Source organism: Triturus cristatus, chromosome 5_2, assembly GCF_964204655.1.
Source record: "Triturus cristatus chromosome 5_2, aTriCri1.1, whole genome shotgun sequence".
In the NCBI taxonomy this organism is placed as follows: Eukaryota; Metazoa; Chordata; class Amphibia; order Caudata; family Salamandridae; genus Triturus; species Triturus cristatus.
In genome coordinates, this window is record NC_140588.1 from 417,774,824 (window position 1) to 417,792,946 (window position 18,123).

Genomic DNA, 18,123 nt, shown 5'->3' on the forward strand with positions numbered 1-18,123 from the left:
ATCTGACTCCCATCTAGTAAAATTCAATGGCTTTGACCAACACATTTGTGGGTTCCTTCCAGACGACGTAAAGAACATGGAAAATATAGTGTGTCTTACTTTATCTATCATATAATTTGTACTATAGTCTATTTAATATCGTTATGTATTGATGTCAGCGTCAAAGGATGGTGATACTGCTGCTTAAGATCAGAAGCTATAATGTCCGAAACTATTTAACAATTGACATGCAGAAAAGGACCTTAATAATGTTTTTCGCCTAAAGAGTATAGATCATGGGTTTCCTAGGATTCTTTATCAAGCTAGATCATTGATCACAAACAAAGCTGTCATAACATGAAGACGGTGGTTCCCAGCAGCCAGTACAGATTACACTGATGTTCTTAGTGTTAACTGTATATCTGCAACCCCCAAAAAAGGCTTAGACTAATTTGACTATGTGTCCCTCAAAGTAATTTCTTCTATTTGACTTCTCAGTTGCATGCTTTTTCACAGCCCCTTTAACTCAGTGCCAGACTATGGAAGGTTGTCATACCAGCAAGGTTCACTGTTCAAAAAAAGAGTTCTTCATAGTTGCTGCCAAAATTGTGAGCACATGTTTGCCGGGCAATGAAACCACCAAAATCTAGTGGTTGTTTGATGTACTAGCCAGAAGCACGTCACTGCAACAATAGAGAGAACTATCTCTGCTCTTTCCAAGTAACTGTCCATCCCACGAAACACTGTACAGATGATGTGGAGAGTGGTTCTTTTGATATGCAGTAGGTTGTTAAATATGGCATAAGAAGCAAAAGGGACTTAACTTCAAGGGAAAATCATTTTGTGTTGACAACAGGTGAAATGTCAGGGAGCTATGCAATGTTCACCTTAATGTGCTTCTTACATTGTCTCCAGACATTGCCCTGGGCCATCATTTAGGCAGAATCTATTATCCAATCATCACTTCTTCTGTGTTGTCAGAAATCCAGTGGCATGACTGTAGAAGCAAAAAGGCAAAGGCAATCCGGACTAAAGCTATAGGTGGTAAGGAGCCACAGGGCAACTGTGTGGATACATACCATTAGAAGGTGGAATGGTACAGGGCAGGGAAAACTATGATGGAAAAGAAAACAACGACTGATACATTTTCCAATAGAGTAAACAAGTTGTATGACACAAAGATAATGGTTGAACTGATGTCACACCCCCCTCCGATGCTGATTTTCTGTTGTAATAGCACAATGGAAGACATCATGCTTGCAGTGGATCCTGTGGTTTGAATATATCCTTCTCCGCAGGGTGGCACTGAGTGAGAGTATTCCCACCTTTTCATTCCTACGTAGTGAATTGCCAGGGGTAAGGTAGTGGTAATCTGGCTCCGAAAAGAGGTAGCCTCCTCCTTCCAATCAGGTAGATGACTAACTACCTCAGAATAGCCTGAAACATCCATGCAAATTAGCTCATTTAATTTACGCCTTGTTCAGAACTCTTCTTCCCAGACGAAAGCTCTCTTCACATGCCAAATGCCAGGAGAATGTTTTGATTCTAGCCAGAAAAAACAAAACATGTTAAAATGTCTAAGAACCTCACAGAGGTAACTTACGCTTTTGATTAATTTACACTTTTGAGTAAGTTTTCTACATTTTGCATGTTCATAAAATTCAAGTGTAAATTACTGCAAAAAATAACTGAAGTCCAGCACTACACATGGCCAACCACTGGTAAAGCAATGCCCTCCCATAGAAAATGTAGGAGGGAAGATCTAAAAATAAAAACACATATGATTTAAAAAAAAATAGATTAAAATATTTAAATTAGTTAAAAATATAACTAAATATATTTTAATGTTAAACTATATAGAATAGTAGACATTTATTATGTAATTAAAATATCTTAATACCTATTTGGAATTAAAAAATGAATGTTAATCTACTATAAAAAAATGTAACTAAATTAATTTTATTTAATTCTATACATCACTTTTATTGATTATGAATGCATAATACGTTTTTCTAGAAGTGGGGATTCATTTTTTACTTTAGACTTCATACAAATTATTATTTTATTTTTTCCAAAACAAATTTTATTGTGTCAACAAGAAGAAATATTCCAGTACTTCCAGGATTCTTTTGATAATTCTTGTGAAACATTATTACATCTAAGCTGTTGATATCTATTGTATCAATACATTGTTTGAAGGGAAAACATAGTGAGCTTAAAAAGTTAGCCCTCAACAGTACAACGTGTTGTGCCATGTCAATTGTGCCAGTCTATACACGGATCCCCATCAGCCACCGTACCCTAGTTATTGCTGCTCTGTATAAGAGTGTCATCACCCATCATCTTGTTATTCCAGTACTCAAACATCTGTTGTCATTGGGGTGAGAGGTTCCATATAGAGGCCTCGGTATTCCACCCACCTTTTCCAAAATGTTGGGGTGCTTCTGTGGGCATCCTCTGGCTTTCAATATGGGAAGCTTCAGTCCCATACAAAAGTCTAACCCCGTTTTCCAAGCTCCAATCGTGGGAGGGGACAGGACCTTCCAAGCTCTGGCTATATCCCTTTTTGCCAGAGTGAGGCCCTGAAATAGTAGATGGTGTTTGCATCGATTGCCACCGATCCCCTCTGTGATATGTAGTAAAACTAGTTTCGGTGACATAGATAAATCCCATCCTAATACCTCAGCTAGACATGTCGTGACCCCTCTCCAGAACCTATTAAGCATGGTACAGTGTCAGGTTGTGTGTATAAATGTACCATCTGTGTTGCCACAGAGCAAGCAGGTAGGGTATGTTATCAGTCCCGCCCTCCACTTGCGACCATACAGGAGTGAAGTTCTTCTCCCATGATACAGGTTGGGAGGCCGACAGGAAAACTCCCAGGTATTTAAAACCATCTGTGGCTATCTTCACGCCTTTGGACCATATGCCTATTTCACTAGTGCCCTGTAGTGACCAGAGGTTTGATTTACGGGTATTCATGTATAGCCCTGAGGTCTCGCCAAATATTTGCATTATTCGAAGTAGCCTCAGTCCTGTCCGATCAGGGTCAGTGAGGAAGAAGATGACATTGTCCGTGTATAATGCTATTTGATCTGAAATCACTCTACACCATTCAAAGCCTTGGATCTGCGTGTCAATTCTAACCCAAGACGCCAGCGGTTCCATGGCCATCGCAAATAGATACGGGGACAGGGGGCAACCTAATGGGAAAGGCATGGAAGACTGAACCCGCCACTCTATCCGAGGCCGTGAGGTCTGTGTATAGCAGTTGTATGAATGAGATAAATCGGGGGCCAATATTTAAACACGGCAGAAGTGCAAAAAGGTATGTCCACCTCAGTGAGTCAAAGGCTTTATCGATACCAGCTAATATTAATGCCACCAGGCCGTCTAGGAGGTCTATCGCTGCAACAGCATTGCGGATACGGCGTATATAATGGCGTGTGGCTCGATGGGGCATGAAGCCTGCCTGTACCAGATCTGTCATATATGGCAGGATGCGATTAGCGAGAGCGTCGGCCAGCAGCTTGGCTTCGACGTTCAATAATGTAATGGGGCAGTAAGATGTGTGTTGATCGGGGATCAACCTGGCTTAAGAAATACTGCAGTTTCGGAGTGTCTCCAATCGGTTGGGAGACTGCCCACTTCTGAGGCAGCATTGACTACCACAATGTATTGGGTGCCTATCTGGGTTTGGAATACTTTAAATACTTTTTATGGGAAGCCGTTTGGGCCTGGCTTTGCCTGAGCATAAATCCACCAGGGCAGCGCCCAGTTCTTCGATGGTAAGGGGGGCATCTAACTATGTGCTCAATGAGTCAGACAGTGCTTTTGGGAGCATTTCATCTAGGATGGATTGCATAGTGTATTCGGGTAGGGTTTCTGTAGGGGAGTATAGCTCAGCAAGTATTCTGCGAAACTGGATGCAATTGTAGACAGGTAAGTAAGCACCTTACTGTCGGCATCACGAATACAGGGTATATAATGCGGGTTGAGTGCCTGTTGGCATAGCCGATTAGTAATGCGCTTGATTTATCACCCCATTGGTTCATTCTGCCTGGTTGGCCTTGTCCAGCAGTGCTGCAGCAGTTAGTTGTTGTATTAGGAGCAGTTGTTGACGAATATGCCTTCCGTCTTCCTTTCTACTCCACCGTTCAAGATCTATAAGCTGAGCCTCAGTCTGGATAAGCATTTCACGATGCCTCTTCCATTGAGCACTACATAAGGAAATATCTACCCCTCTTAGGGTTGGTTTCATTGCTTCCCATAGTGTATCTATTGATTCTACTGTCCCAGCTTTGTGTGTGAAATATTCGGCTATTGCTTGGTGTATATGTAACCAATAGTTTTGGTCATGTAAATGCCAAGTCTAAAGACACCACCAAAAGGCAGAGCGATCTGAGCCCATCCTCAGTTGAAGTAGCACTGGGGAATAATCGGATAGGCCCCTGGGCAATATCTCAGAGGTCACTATTATATAATAGTAGTTGGCGGGTATAAATATATAATCCAGGCAGGAGAATGAGTAGTGAACTCTAGAATAGTATGTGTATCCGTGATATATCGGGTGTAGTCTTTATCAAGTGTCCACCCATCCTATCCCATCTATCATGGTTATCTGTCTAGGGTCGGGTGTAGGATGTCATTTCAGTCACCCCCAATAATAGTCAACCCTCTGGGTGTCTCCGCCAAAATTGTCATCAGGCATTCCGCAAATGACCAGACCAATGGGGGGGCGTAGACGCTACCTAGGACAATTTGTTCCCCATGTATCGTGCCTGAAACAATACTATACCTTCCTTAGGGATGGGACCAGGATTTAATGTAAGCAAAGGAAACCCTGCGATGTCTCAGAATTGCTGCACCCTGGAATCCTCTGGTAAATCCCAAATGAAAGACCTGTACAAAGCCGAAGAGGGAGAGACATGATGTTTTGGTACCTAGAAAGTGGGTTTCTTGCAATAAAAGGATATCTGCTTTGTATCATTTAGCCTGCCATGCCATAGGCCTGGTGGACTATGGCACCTCTTTTTATCTTGTCTAGAATGCCCCTCAAGTTCCAGCTAACTATCCAGAGCCCTCCCCCGGGGCCGTCCATCATGATAATTGAAATAGGGCCTGGAATCTAGAATTAGACCTGTGCATGGCTTCGTCTGTGGGGATATCATAAGCATAAGAGAGAGACATAACATAAACAGCAACTTGAAACATTTCAATCCCCACTCTCACTCCCCCTACCCAATACCTCAAAACAGTTGAAGCATCTGTTGTGGCTGAGGTGTGGTTCCTACCCCAATGGGGGCCGGAATCATACCCTCACCAATGGATTCCCATTAAATTGCCCCTAAGATTGAGTTAATCTTTTGAGTATAAAGATGTTCCCTCGGGGGGCTTAGCCCACATAGTTCATTGCTATTGGCTTGCATTGAATGACTTACATGGCCCTCAGTCATTGCACTGTGAGGTTGGTGATTCACGTAGTATCTCGACAGCCCTCGAGTGGGACACACTGCAGGTCTTCGATTGGTGCAGCAACCTGCTATTTTGTTTTCCTTTGGGTTTGTTGAGCTTACGTGCTGAGTTTCCAGGTGACAAGTCTGAGTCGTGTCATGGTGGTGTCATGCAGTCCAGGCAAACACCTCCTCTGTTGTTTCCCAAAAAAGTGAGCGTGATTGATAGGAGATCCGCAGGCAGGCTGGAAACAGTAGTGCATTTGGGATTTTCAGGTCTCGCAAGCGGGCCATTGCCGCCGTGAAGGATTGTCAACATGGTTGCACAAGTTTAGAATAATACGGGAAGATTAATATGCATTGTGAGGAGTAGAGGATCAGATCTTTCAATCTGGCCTGTCTCAGGATGGCATCCCTGTTGTGTCATGATCCTACCCATTGTAAGTCACGGCCTGGTGCCCGGAGGGGTTCTCTGAAGTAAGGCCCGGCGAGCACACTCTATAAAAAAGCATTGAGACACAGAATTGGGTGGGAGCCAGCCATGTGGTGAGGAATTATTCCATATCAATTCCTTCGCAGCCCTCTGGAAAGCCTACAAATCGGAAGTTAATTCTGCCGTCCCTTCCCTCTGCGTCCTCCACCCTTGTTGTGAGGCCTTTCGAAAGGGACTCTAGAGATGATACTTTTTCTGTAGGGCGGTAACTGTGTCCTCTACGCTTGATATTCTCGTCTCAGCCTCTGTTATTCTATCGACTGATTTGAGTAGGGCTTGGTGGCTCAGCATTACATCTGAACCCCACGGCACCAATCTTAGCTTCCAAGTATCTCTCGACTGGGTGATGGCAGTCATTAAGGCCGCGTTGTCCAGAATAGCGTGGGTCAGTGGGGGGCCACGGGACAGGCACCACCCTACTATCTCCTGCGTGGGGTATGACCAGGTTGGCGTGTGGTACTACTCGGGGAAAGCCAACGGCTGCAACAGTGCCAGAGGGGGGGCCGCCAAGTCCTGCTGAGGATCTGTTCTGTCCTCTGAGGCCTGGGGGGGTGGCGATCCACTCACAAGCCGCATTGGGGAGTGGCCCAGCTGCCTCCGCAAGCGGGCTTCCCCCACCCCCCAATGGGTGCCTTAGTCTCAACCTTTGCTGGGCCAGTATTTATGGTCTACCTCTGATTCTATCTTCTTGGGAAATAGGTACTAGCCTTGTTGCTTGGTGCAGTCTGGACCCTCTCTCCACCTTCTCAATTGGCATGCCACTGTCCCATAGCTTGATGCACAGTCACCCTTAGCTTGAATGTGGCTGTGAGCAATCCGAGCCCTCGGCGCCTCTCTCAGTGGATGGCAGCACCAGTCCGGTGCGACCCACACCCAGCACCTCAACTCGGGGCTGTAGTGGGTCAGTCACTCACCTGGGCAGGTCTTCACTGGGTTGTCTCCGCTCCTCCAGGCAGGCTCGTGAGTCCGCCGAGGCTGCCAGCAATCTCCGGGTGGGAGGAGAAGGGGCAATCCAGCTGCAGTGCGGGCCATGGATTACCTGCACGACTTCTGTAGCGACTCTACCACCAGGCCGCACCCAGCACCGCAACTCAGGGCTGTAGTGGGTCAGTCACTCACCTGGGCAGGTCTTCACCGGGTTGTCTCCGCTCTTCCAGGCAGGCTCGTGAGTCCGCCGAGGCTGCCAGAAATCTCCAGGTGGGATTACCTGCACGAGGTCTGTAGCGACTCTACCGCCAGGCCACACCAGCTCAAGGTCAGCCATCACCACACACCTCAGCAAGTGTCTGTTGACTACATAGTTCCTCCATGGTGCAGGGGAGTAGATTTAGGGCCAATGTGACAGGATATTAAAAAGATATATTATTGGGCTACTGGAGCTCGCTTAAAGCGCTTTTGCCATTTCATTTAATTAAAGATATTTCAAAATTAAGTTAATGGTGCTGTAGGCTTTTGCTTTTGTTAGACATTTAATATAAATATATGAAATGAATTTACATTTTTTAATATAAAGATATTTGTGATATCATTTTCAAGCTAGATAATTATTTTCATTTTCTGTATACTATACCACAGTGGGGAGTCTGCAATTAGGGGTTGAGCATTATTTGTCATTTACAGACTTATTGGAATGAGTTTATCCATACCAAAATAGTGCTTCTCTAGATGGATAATATCAATCAACATTCCCAGGAAAGCTGAAAAGACTTTTCCTGGTGCATCAGCATTTCACGTTACTAAAGATAAAGCTTCAAGTGCTGCTTTGTTAAGAGCCAGTACGATTACAAACTACTACTAAAAAGGCAGCTGTCTGTAGTCTGTTCAGACTTTCATTAGATACTACTGTCTTGACTCAGACTCCTTTACTGATGCCCAAGCAGTTGAGACTTCTTTGAGGAGCCTTTTTAAGTAGTGCAAAATATTTTATTTTTCGAACACCCTTTTATGGCATGGACCTGATATTCTTTTAAATGATTGTGACTATCAATGAAGATCCCAAAATGAGAAAGAATAGTTAGTTACATGTAACCCTATTCTTTCTTCAAGGAAATGTCATTTTAAGCAAATCTTTGTAGGGATGTGTGAGACCCAGCATCTATTGATGTGATTTTCCCTGTCTTTTTGCTTTTGATCCCCTGTTTTTTGACTGTGTGCTGCATTTCATCTGTTTTTCTAGTTTGATGACACTGGGCGCTGTACCACTGCAGACCAGTGCTAAAGTTAAGTGCTCCCGGTGTAAAGTGTATTGGGGATTGTTTTATCCATGATTGGCATATCTTATATACTAGTAAGTCCCTAGTAAAGTGCACCAGGTGAGCCCACAGCCTGTAAATCAAATTCTACTAGTGAGCCTGCAGCACTGATTTTGCCACCCATGTGTAGCCCTACAAACATGTCTCAGACCTGCGACTGCAGTGTCTCTGTGTGCAGTTTTAAACTGCAATTTCAACCTGGCCCAAACCTTCCCTTTTACTACCTATAAGTAGGGCTCCCGGTTTTCCGTTTATACGGATTTTTACATATAAATACAGACGGAAAATAATTTTTCCTCTGTCTGTATTTATATTTAGAAACGGTAAAATACTAGTACATTTTGCCACGTTGCCGTGCTTCAGAGTTGCCACGCCCCTGTTCCTGATGATTGAAATTCCTTTCAGTTCCTCCAAATCAGGGTCTTTTAGTAACCTATTGTTGACCGATTGGCTCAGGGTCTTTTAGTGACGGCCGTGACCCTGAGCCAATCCTGGTCGTATCCAGTGTGAGAGGGCAGCAGTGCAGGGAACAGCAGCAGGTGTCAGCGAGGAGCAGGAAATGCTGGGGCCGCTACTCCGCACTCCCAGGGCCTCTCGCAAGCAGTCGGCCTCAGGCACCTCGCACCCCAGCCTCCACTTGCCAGCTGCACCCTTCCCTAGCCCGGCTCTGCTTGTCCCCTGTGCCTCTCGCCCCAGTATGGAGCCAGGCCGGGGCCCATCCTGTCTCCCTAGATGCCCACTGTTGCTTGCCGTACTTCGGCGTGTATTGTTATTTCACCACTGGCCTTCCTGGAGGCAGGTTTAATTCTGGGAGCTTGCTTCTGATCGCGGAGAAGTTTGCTTCTGATCGTGGGGAGAGCTGCATTGAAGAGCGGCGAGTCTCACCTTCTGGAGGAGAAGGTGCCGTTTCAGGAGTGACCTGACAAGATAGTAATTGTAAGGGGGCTTCATTTTATTTCCCTCGACACCCATTACACCAGCAGTCCCGTTTCCATTACTATAATTGTGAACTTTCTGTTTTGAGTCAGTTTTTTCGAGGGGGGGGGGGAGTGTCGAGATGTGGTTGCTGGAAGGGTTTCTTGGACGTTGGCAGTCAGAGTAGAGGCGCAACTAGAGCCAAATTTCGGGAGGGGCTACTCAAAATTTGGGGGGGGGCGCTGACTCTTCCAGCAATATGCAGAGTGTAGCTGCAGGGGCTCTAAGAAGGGGTGAAAAACAACAAGCCTCGTCAACGCGTAAATGGTCTTTTAAAGACCTGTGAAGTACTCAGGTGTGGCTGTGTGTGTGTGCCCGTGAAGCTGTTTCAGCCCAGGCTGCCACACACGACGGGGGGGGGGCTGATGCCCTTTGAGCACAATGGGCGGTGCACCTGAACTGTCAGACCCGTTGAGAGCCTGGCAGGCTGTGGAGTGTTAGAGCTCCGAGGAACTTACTGGGATGGTATTTCTCAGCAAAGTAAACCGCATGAAAGTAGCAGGCATCTTGGAAGGATGAAAGGAGGAGTAACCTTAGGCATCTTGGAAGGATGAAAGGAGGAGTAGCCTTAGGCATCTTGGAAGGATGAAAGGAGGAGTAGCCTTGCTAAAAATTGATCACATGGCCTGAGTTCCCACTTGGTGTACACAACAGGCGCACCAACCCACTGTGGTATAGGATACCGATGTTCCACACTCTGGGTCAATAACAGAGCTAACCTTGGCACTGATTCGAGCGCCACTGTTCAAGAAGGCATCATGTAACTGCAGAATTTATTTTGATAAAACCAAGTGCCCAAGGGTAGCAGGTGGAGAGCAGATCATGGGCACAGAGCAAAAGGGGAAGATAAACTTGACATGTTACTTGCATATCCTAGAAATAGCAGAAGCGAGGAGCAATGCGCTATGAAGCACTATATGTCTGACTTCCAAACCATCACTGTTATCACAGAATTTGGAACAACATATTCATTGCCATGTGCTCGGGAAGGAGGAAATCCGCCCTTTCTGAACCTAGCTGTTAGTTCGTCTTACAGTCAATCAATCAGTGGTACATTTCTAGAGCATTTCTGGTCACCCGTTAGGGTATGCAGGCGCTGGGACACCCCATTCCATCTCCTATGAACTAGCAACGCCAGGAGCCCAAGTAAGATTTAAGCAGGGATCTGTGCTTCCATCTTAAATATGGGGTCAATTTAAATAAATGTGGAAAAATACTAGCTATAGCGTCGTCTTTTGCTTGTTGCAAAAATAAATGTGGATAAATACAGATAAAATGCCCAAAAAATAAATATGGATAAATACAGACGGAAATGGCAAAAAAATAAATACCATAAAACCGGGAGCCCTACCTATAAGTCACCCTTAAGGCAGTGGCGGCTCCTCTGCTAAGGCAGAGGAGCATCGCCCCACTGAGCAATTAAAAAAAGAAAAAGAAAATGATAATAACTCAACATTATTATCATTTGATTTAACCGTAGTAGCTTTGTTGGTTGGGGACGGGGCTGGCTGTTTTTTTTTTTTTTTAGGGCTGGGGAGGAGTGGTAGTCCCTTCCTAAGTGCGCATGACATTTTGGCTGGCTCTCTTGGGCCGGCCAAACAGTCATGCGCACTTTGCATGTTCTCCCCCAGGCTACATTACAGCCTTGGTGGAGAACATGTCCATCCTTCCGGCCCCTGTCTGAGTGCTGGACCACGGCGCTCATACCAATCATAACGTTGTGTTTGGTCACGGGAGTCTGGCAGGCTGTGTGCTTCCTTCTGCCCTGGAGAAGAGATGAGGGTGGAGGAGAGGCAGCGGCCGGCAGGCTGTATCCAGGTAAGTGTTTTTTAGAGTGCAGTGTAATTAAAAGGTTGGACATGTACTGTTGTGTTTTACATGTCCTAATAGTGATACACTGCTAATTTTATTTTTCACTATTGCAAGGACTATCTCTCCCATTAGGTAACATGGGGTTTTCCTTGAAATATCTTTTAAGTATAATTTCCAATTGAGAAGAGATAGAGATTTGGAGTTTCGGGTTTCTGAACTCAAAATTTAAAATTTTATTTTTGGTGAAGTTAGTCTTTAAATTGCATGTTTAAAAATGCCACTTTCGGGGGCGTGGTCTCGCGCCGCGAGAAGATGGCGGCTCGTTCGTGAGATCCGCTTGAGCGCGGAGATTTCCCTGAAGCTGCAGCCTTCGGCGCGACCCTGGGGAGACATTTGAGGATGAATTCAGGCTGCTGAAGGGTCGGAGTGGCGAGTGCAGTCGTTCCGACCCGGTTTTATGCATTCCTGGACTGGATTACAGTGGCGGTGTGCCTCCCTCATCGGCAGGTGAATGACGGCCGCCATTTTGTGCCTGCTACTCGTTTTTTGCTCTCTGCTCCTGAGGTAACCGGCGTTTTCAGCTTTAAACGTGCGGCAACGTTTCCTTTTCCTCATTATTGTTCTCTACATGCTACATTAGTCAGTCTTTCTCCTCCAAGCTCCGTGTTACATACATCCATGCCTCGCAATAGTGGATAATATGTTTTTTTTGCTCCTCACCCCCTGCTAAGTTGCAGTTTGTATTCTTCAACTTACCTACGGAGTCACTTCAGAGATGTTCCTCGTGGTGATTTGATATTTTCTTTACTATGTGACCTAGTTCTCCTCACATGTGTTTATCTTATATCACCAGAGCGCTGATGATTGGTGACGCTCTACACTGCACATGCTAACTTTTTTCATTTTTTTTCATCTGGAGTCCTGTTGAGGAGTGCCATGTTTTCATCAGGCGTATGGGTAGGCGGAAGTCCTTATTGAGAATCACTTCTTGCTCGTCCTATCTTTTCAAGATGGCTAGTGAAGCTTCAACTTCGTCAAGTGCATTATCATCGGTTACAAAACCCAAGAGAGCCAAGAATGACCCTCCCTTACCTATACTATCCTCTCAAAATCCTGTTTTGGACACTATTTTAGATGAAGTGAGAGGTCTGAAATCCTTCATGGCCACGACAAATGAGAAGCTTCAACTAATTGAGGATAGATGGATTACCATGGAAGCTAAGGTATTCGATATGGAACAGCGTATCAGTGATGTTCAGGATGTCTCCACTAAAATTCCAATTTTGGAGCAGGAAATCCAACGTCTTAAGCTTCACACCGAGGATCTTGAAAATCGTAATAGGCGTAACAACCTGCGCCTTTATGGCCTGCCGGAAAATGTTGAGGGTCCTGATTTGCTTCTCTTCCTGAAGAAGTTCCTGACAGACCTCTTAGGTATTTCTCCTGACCCTGCCTTAAATATTCAACGGGGTCATAGACTTGGTCGTCTGCAACCTAATGCTTCTAAACCTAGAGGTATTATCATGTTGTTTTTGGAATTTACTGATTTAATGCGAGTCCTTTCGGCAGCCAAAACAAAGCGTAGACTTACGTGGTCAGGTCACAACATCTTTATATCACAAGACTTATCTAATGCTACCAACGCAAGAAGGAAGGAATTTTTGGCTCTTCGTCCTCAAATGAGACAGTTGAATATTCGTTATGGCATTCTCCATCCTTGTTTGTGTAAAATCACACATGAAGGCTCCACTCGTTCTTTTGAGGATCCTCTTAAGCTGAAATCGTTTCTTCAAAATGTGTCTTCTATGTCTACAACTGGCTCGTCCTCTCATCCTTAGTGTCCTCCCCTCTGTTTACTATTCCTATTAATATGGCTGTATCTTAGTTTTCTATTTTTACATTTCTCTCTGTCGTTCCGTCTTTTGTCGGCGCTGTTTCGCCCCTTGCATTTGGTATTGATGTTTTCTTTTAGATCTGGATATTTTTCCTTGATCTATCACCTTTTACTCCCTTTTCTATTTTCTCTTTGTCTTTTCGCTTTGATGTTTTTTTCCCTTCTTTGTTTCCTTATCCATTTGACAATGTGTTATTTGCTGCATGTGTCCGTTGGATCGATGTGTTGTATTATTGTATACTTTTTCTATTTTGCTCATTTTTGGTGTCTCTCTTTTTTTAGCTACTGCCCTGAAGTGTGTCATCTCCTTACGTATTGCACCCTCCTGCTCCTCCGTTATGTGTAATTTTGTTTGGTGGAATGTTCGTGGTCTTGGAAATCCCGTTAAAAGACAGAAGGTACTTTCTCATTTATCCAAATTAAATTCTCAAATATCCTTTATTCAAGAAACACATTGTACTGAAGCGGAATCACTTAAGTTAAAAAGACAATGGGTGGGTCAAGTTGTGTACTCTCCTTCTTCTAGTAAAAAAGGGGGTGTGGCTATATTGTTTCACAGGTCTTTGTCTGTACAAATTGTATCAACACAAAATGATGCTGATGGACGATGGGTAATGGCCAGAGTTGTTGTGCAGGGTAAGGATTTGGTCTTATTGAATATTTATGGTCCGGTTAAACCAGACCCCAAATTTTGGAATGACATCAAGGTTTTACTTTCTTCCCTTGACTGTCCTAATATTGTTATTGCTGGGGATTTTAACCAATGGCTTGACCCCTTTTCTGATAGACAATCTAATTCTAAGTTTCATCCAGACAAGTCCCACAAAGCCTTTCAATCGGCCGTTGCCTCTCGTCCATTGTTTGATGTTTGGAAGACCTGTAACCCTAATTCTCTTGAGTTTACTTTTTTTTCCAATGTTCATCATACACGTTCCAGGATTGATTATATCCTTGTCAGTAAATCCTTACTCCCATTTATTCAATCCTCGGAAATTGGGTCAATTTTTATCTCTGACCATGCACCAGTTTTTGCTGCTTTGGACCTTTCGTTAAGCTCCCCAAAATGTAGTCGCTGGAAGCTTAATAATGTTTTGCTTTCAGATTCTGCTTTTATTTCAGAAGCTACTGCCTTCATTAAAGAGTTTTACATGTTTAATGTTCCCTCAGATACATCCATTTCCAATAATTGGGATGCTTTTAAGGCCTCCTTTCGAGCGTTTACTATTTCTTATGTTTCCAGGAAAAAGAAAATTGCTCAGAATAAATATTCAGCTGTATTACAACAGCTTAAATTGCTGGAGCATAATTATTTCACATCCAAATCATCTTCGACACTTCATGAGTTAATTAGGGCCAAATCTGAACTTAACAAACTTGCGACTGTTGAAGCCTGTAATATTCTCCTTAAAATTAAATCTAAATACCATGGTGGCCAAAATAAAGCTGGTAAGATGCTGGCTAACTATTTAAAAATCAAATCTGAGCGTAAAAATATTGTTCCCATCTTAAATGAATCCACTGGTCGCCTTGCTTCCTCAGATGACGACATTGCTGCTGTCTTTCATGATTATTATGAAACCCTTTACTCTGATGACACGAATCCTTCTACTCAAAATTTAGATATTTTTTTTCAGGTCTTCCCTCTCCTCCAGCCTTACCCAATGAATTTGATTCATTGGAAGGTGCCATCACTGCCCAAGAAATTACTACTGCCATCAAATCTCTAAAAAAGTCGAAAGCTCCTGGACCGGATGGCTTTTCGGTTGAATTTTATTCTACCTTTGCTTCTATTTTTGTCCCTAAACTTTTGAAACTGTTTAATTCCTTTATTGAGGATGCTAAGGCCTCTGGATCTTTTATGGATGCTTTAATAATTCTAATTCCTAAACCAGACAAAGATCATTCCCTGTGTAAAAATTATCGTCCAATTTCATTAATTAACTACTGTAAGATATTTGCGAAGATTCTTGCTATCCGTCTTGAGGGTCTTCTTTCCGTTACTGGTTAAGACTGATCAGGTCGGATTTGTTAAGGGTAGATTAGCGGCAGACAATGCTCGAATGTTCGCAAATATTATCTCTCATGCAAAAAAATTCAAATCTCCTCTTGCAGCGTTATATCTAGATGCTGAAAAGGCCTTTGATCGTATTAATTGGCAATATATGTTTAGAACCCTCCAATGGTTTGGTTTTGGTCCGACTTTTATTTCCTATATTAAGTTATTATATTCTTGTCCATGGGCCAGTATCTTTGTAAATAATCACTTTTCAAAATGTTTTTCTTTGTCTCGAGGTACACGTCAGGGTTGTCCTCTTTCCCCTTTGTTATTTGTACTTTGCCTTAAACCCTTCCTTGAGCGTATTCGTGTCAACGCTCATATATCTGGTTTTACCCATAATTCTTTAGAAACGAAATTGTCAGCTTATGCCGATGATGTTTTGGTTTATATGTCTAACCCTCTTACTTCCCTTACCCCTTTCTTGGATGAGGTTCGGTTGTACTCCAGCATCTCTGGATATAAGTTAAACCTCTCTAAGACAGAAGTTTTACCTCTGAACTCGTCATGCTATCAATATATGTTTAATGATACTAATTAGCATGGTGTCCTACAAAAATTAAATATCTTGGTATTTGGTTTTCTGCCTCTCTCCCCACTACAATTCGTTATACGTTTGATGCATTAATTACTAAACTTCAATCTTTGCTTCTCACTTGGTCTCCACTTTATCTTTCCTGGTGGGGTAGGTTAGATACTATTAAAATGATGATTGTACCCCATGTCCTCTATACATTGTCTATGTTGCCTATTCACATTCCCTTCACCTATTTTTCACAGGTTAATTCCATTTGTGTGAAATTTTTATGGAACAAAAAGCACCCACATATTGCTCTTACAAAACTTAAACGGCCTAAGTCTGTAGGTGGTGTACGTTTTTCTTATTTTAAAACATATCATTCAGCATTTCTAATTAAACAATCCTTTGCGTTATCTTTTGATTTTACTGACACCCCTATACCTAGTTGGATTGTCTTTGAACGTTCCTTTTTGAAGGATTTTTCTTTTCAGAATGTGGTTTATATGTCTAATTGTACTTTCATGTCTAATAACCCTATTTTAAAATATTCCCAACATTTAATGTATAATACATTCAGTAAGGATCTGACTCCATTTCAGTGCTTTTTATCCTCTACTATTTGGTATAATAAATTTCTTAAATATAAGGGCAAGTCATTCTACTACAAGCATTGGAAGGAGAAGGGTATTATTTTTGTTCATCAATTAATTCTCCAATGCTCTGTTATTCCCTTCCCTGATTTGCAAATGCGTTTTCATTTACCTGCATCTTCTCTAAATGAATACCTTTTAATTTCAGCTGCGTTACAATCTCAGTTAGCTCTTTTTGACCTTCCTGTTTCCCTACCATCCCTTACTCCCCCGACACCATTGTACAGTCTATTTCCTGTGTATAAACCTAAAGCCGCTCTTGTTTATAAAACACTGTTGTTGCACCTAACCGAGAGACCTAAATCTCCTACTGAACTTGCGTGAGAAATAGATTTATCCCTTTCATTTTCTATCTCTGTCTGGGATAAATTATGGTCTAAGTTATTTAAAATTTCTACTGCTGCCCGTATAACTCAATCTTTGTATTTTATCTATAATAGAGCTGTTATTACCCCTATTTGCATATCCAAGTTTTCCCCTTCTACATCTCCACTATGTTGGTCCTGCTCTGAGCATATGGGCACTTTGAAACATCTACTTTATGATTGTTCTAATGTTTTAACGTTTTGGGAGTCTGTTTGGTCAACTTGCATGCATATTTTTAATTGTAATTTGATTTTATCATTTCATAATGTTTTTTTAGGTTCTTCATCACCTGATTTGGATGACTCCAACTCTATTTCATTATTGTGCGACCTTTTTATTGCATTGGCGTTTAAAGTCATTCTAGCTTCTTGGAAAGACAATTCGAAAATATCTACATTAATGTGGTGGAATTTTATTTGCGACGAACATCGCATTGCCAATGTTTCTTCTTCTGCTCTTTCTCAAAAAATTAAATCTGATCTTCTCTGGTTGCCTTTTACATCCTATCTCTCTTCACATGCTCCGATGCCTTAATTTTGTATTTTTATTTTCTTGGTTCTATCCTTCTTTCTTTTTCTTTTCCTTTTTCTCTAGTTCTTTTTCTTCTCTTTTTCTTTTCTTTATTATTTGATTATTTATGGTATTTTGATGTCAACGATTCTTTTATAATTCGTGTATAACATGTTTATTTTATGCTTGATTGTATTCTTATGGTATTTTTGTGTTCATTTCTCTTAAAAACTCAAGAAAATTCTTAAACAAAAAAAAAAATGCCACTTTCAGAAAACTGAGCATGTTCTTGCTTAACTATGCTGTGCCTCTGCCTGTCTGTAGAATACACATCTGGGTTGGGCTCTTGTGCATACACTCTAAACAGTCACACAAAGGGAGCTGAGGTGTGCCTTGCATATCTTGATGGCTCATCACCAGGCTGATGGGCCTTCTTGCGCTAGAGCGGTGGGAGGAGTTGTCATTGACACCTGAATAGGGCTATGCCAGTCCTCATACAAAGCTGTCCCCACCCCCTGTAGTGTGTCTGGAGTCAGGGAAAAGCAGAGTCTTGTGCACTACCAAGACTTTCCTTTGAAGTTTACCTACTTCAAAGGCTGAGAGGGGTGTAAATATGAGACCTCTGACAACCCAAAATCAGAACACTTCTGGGAGTAGGGCATTTTGCCAGGAAGAAGAGATAGATGCTGTAGGAGAGACTGCCACTCTGCCTGTTGCTTTGAAGTGCTAGCTTGCTGCTTCTGTCCAGTGAGTGAAAGGACTGAACTGTGCTTTCGACATCCTGCTTCCAAGCTTCTCCAAGGGATTGGACATGCTTGCCTCAGTTAAGAAATCTCAGGGCCATCAAACATTTCCCTTACCAGTGCCTGTGTTTGCCAAGTGGTGCCAAATAAAAGTTCAAGGTCCTTGGAAGTGTAACCTGGTGATCTTAAAGAGAACATTCACGTATTGACTCCTAGCAACTGTTTTCTTGACACATCGCCGTAAAAGATCGACGCATCACCGCTGCCTGCACCGAAGCATAGCTCCTGATGGAAGCATCAAACACGGATTTCACCGAAGGCCTCAGCTAGCCATCGCAGCACATCAGAAAAATTGTCGCAGCATGAGCCCCGAGCACTGTGTCACCGACGTCTGTGGCACCTGCTCCGATGCAGCAACTG

The 18,123-nt window shown here is 43.0% G+C and overlaps 1 long non-coding RNA gene across 1 annotated transcript in view; it reads left to right on the forward strand.

Moving 5' to 3' along the window:
* LOC146823090 (uncharacterized) overlaps positions 1–18,123 on the forward strand; it is a 60,489-nt gene that overhangs the window by 10,507 nt on the left and 31,859 nt on the right. Inside the window, exon 2 of the long non-coding RNA XR_014961877.1 lies at positions 13,141–13,256. This is a non-coding gene — a long non-coding RNA (uncharacterized LOC146823090). The remainder of the gene's footprint in view (positions 1–13,140; positions 13,257–18,123) is intronic.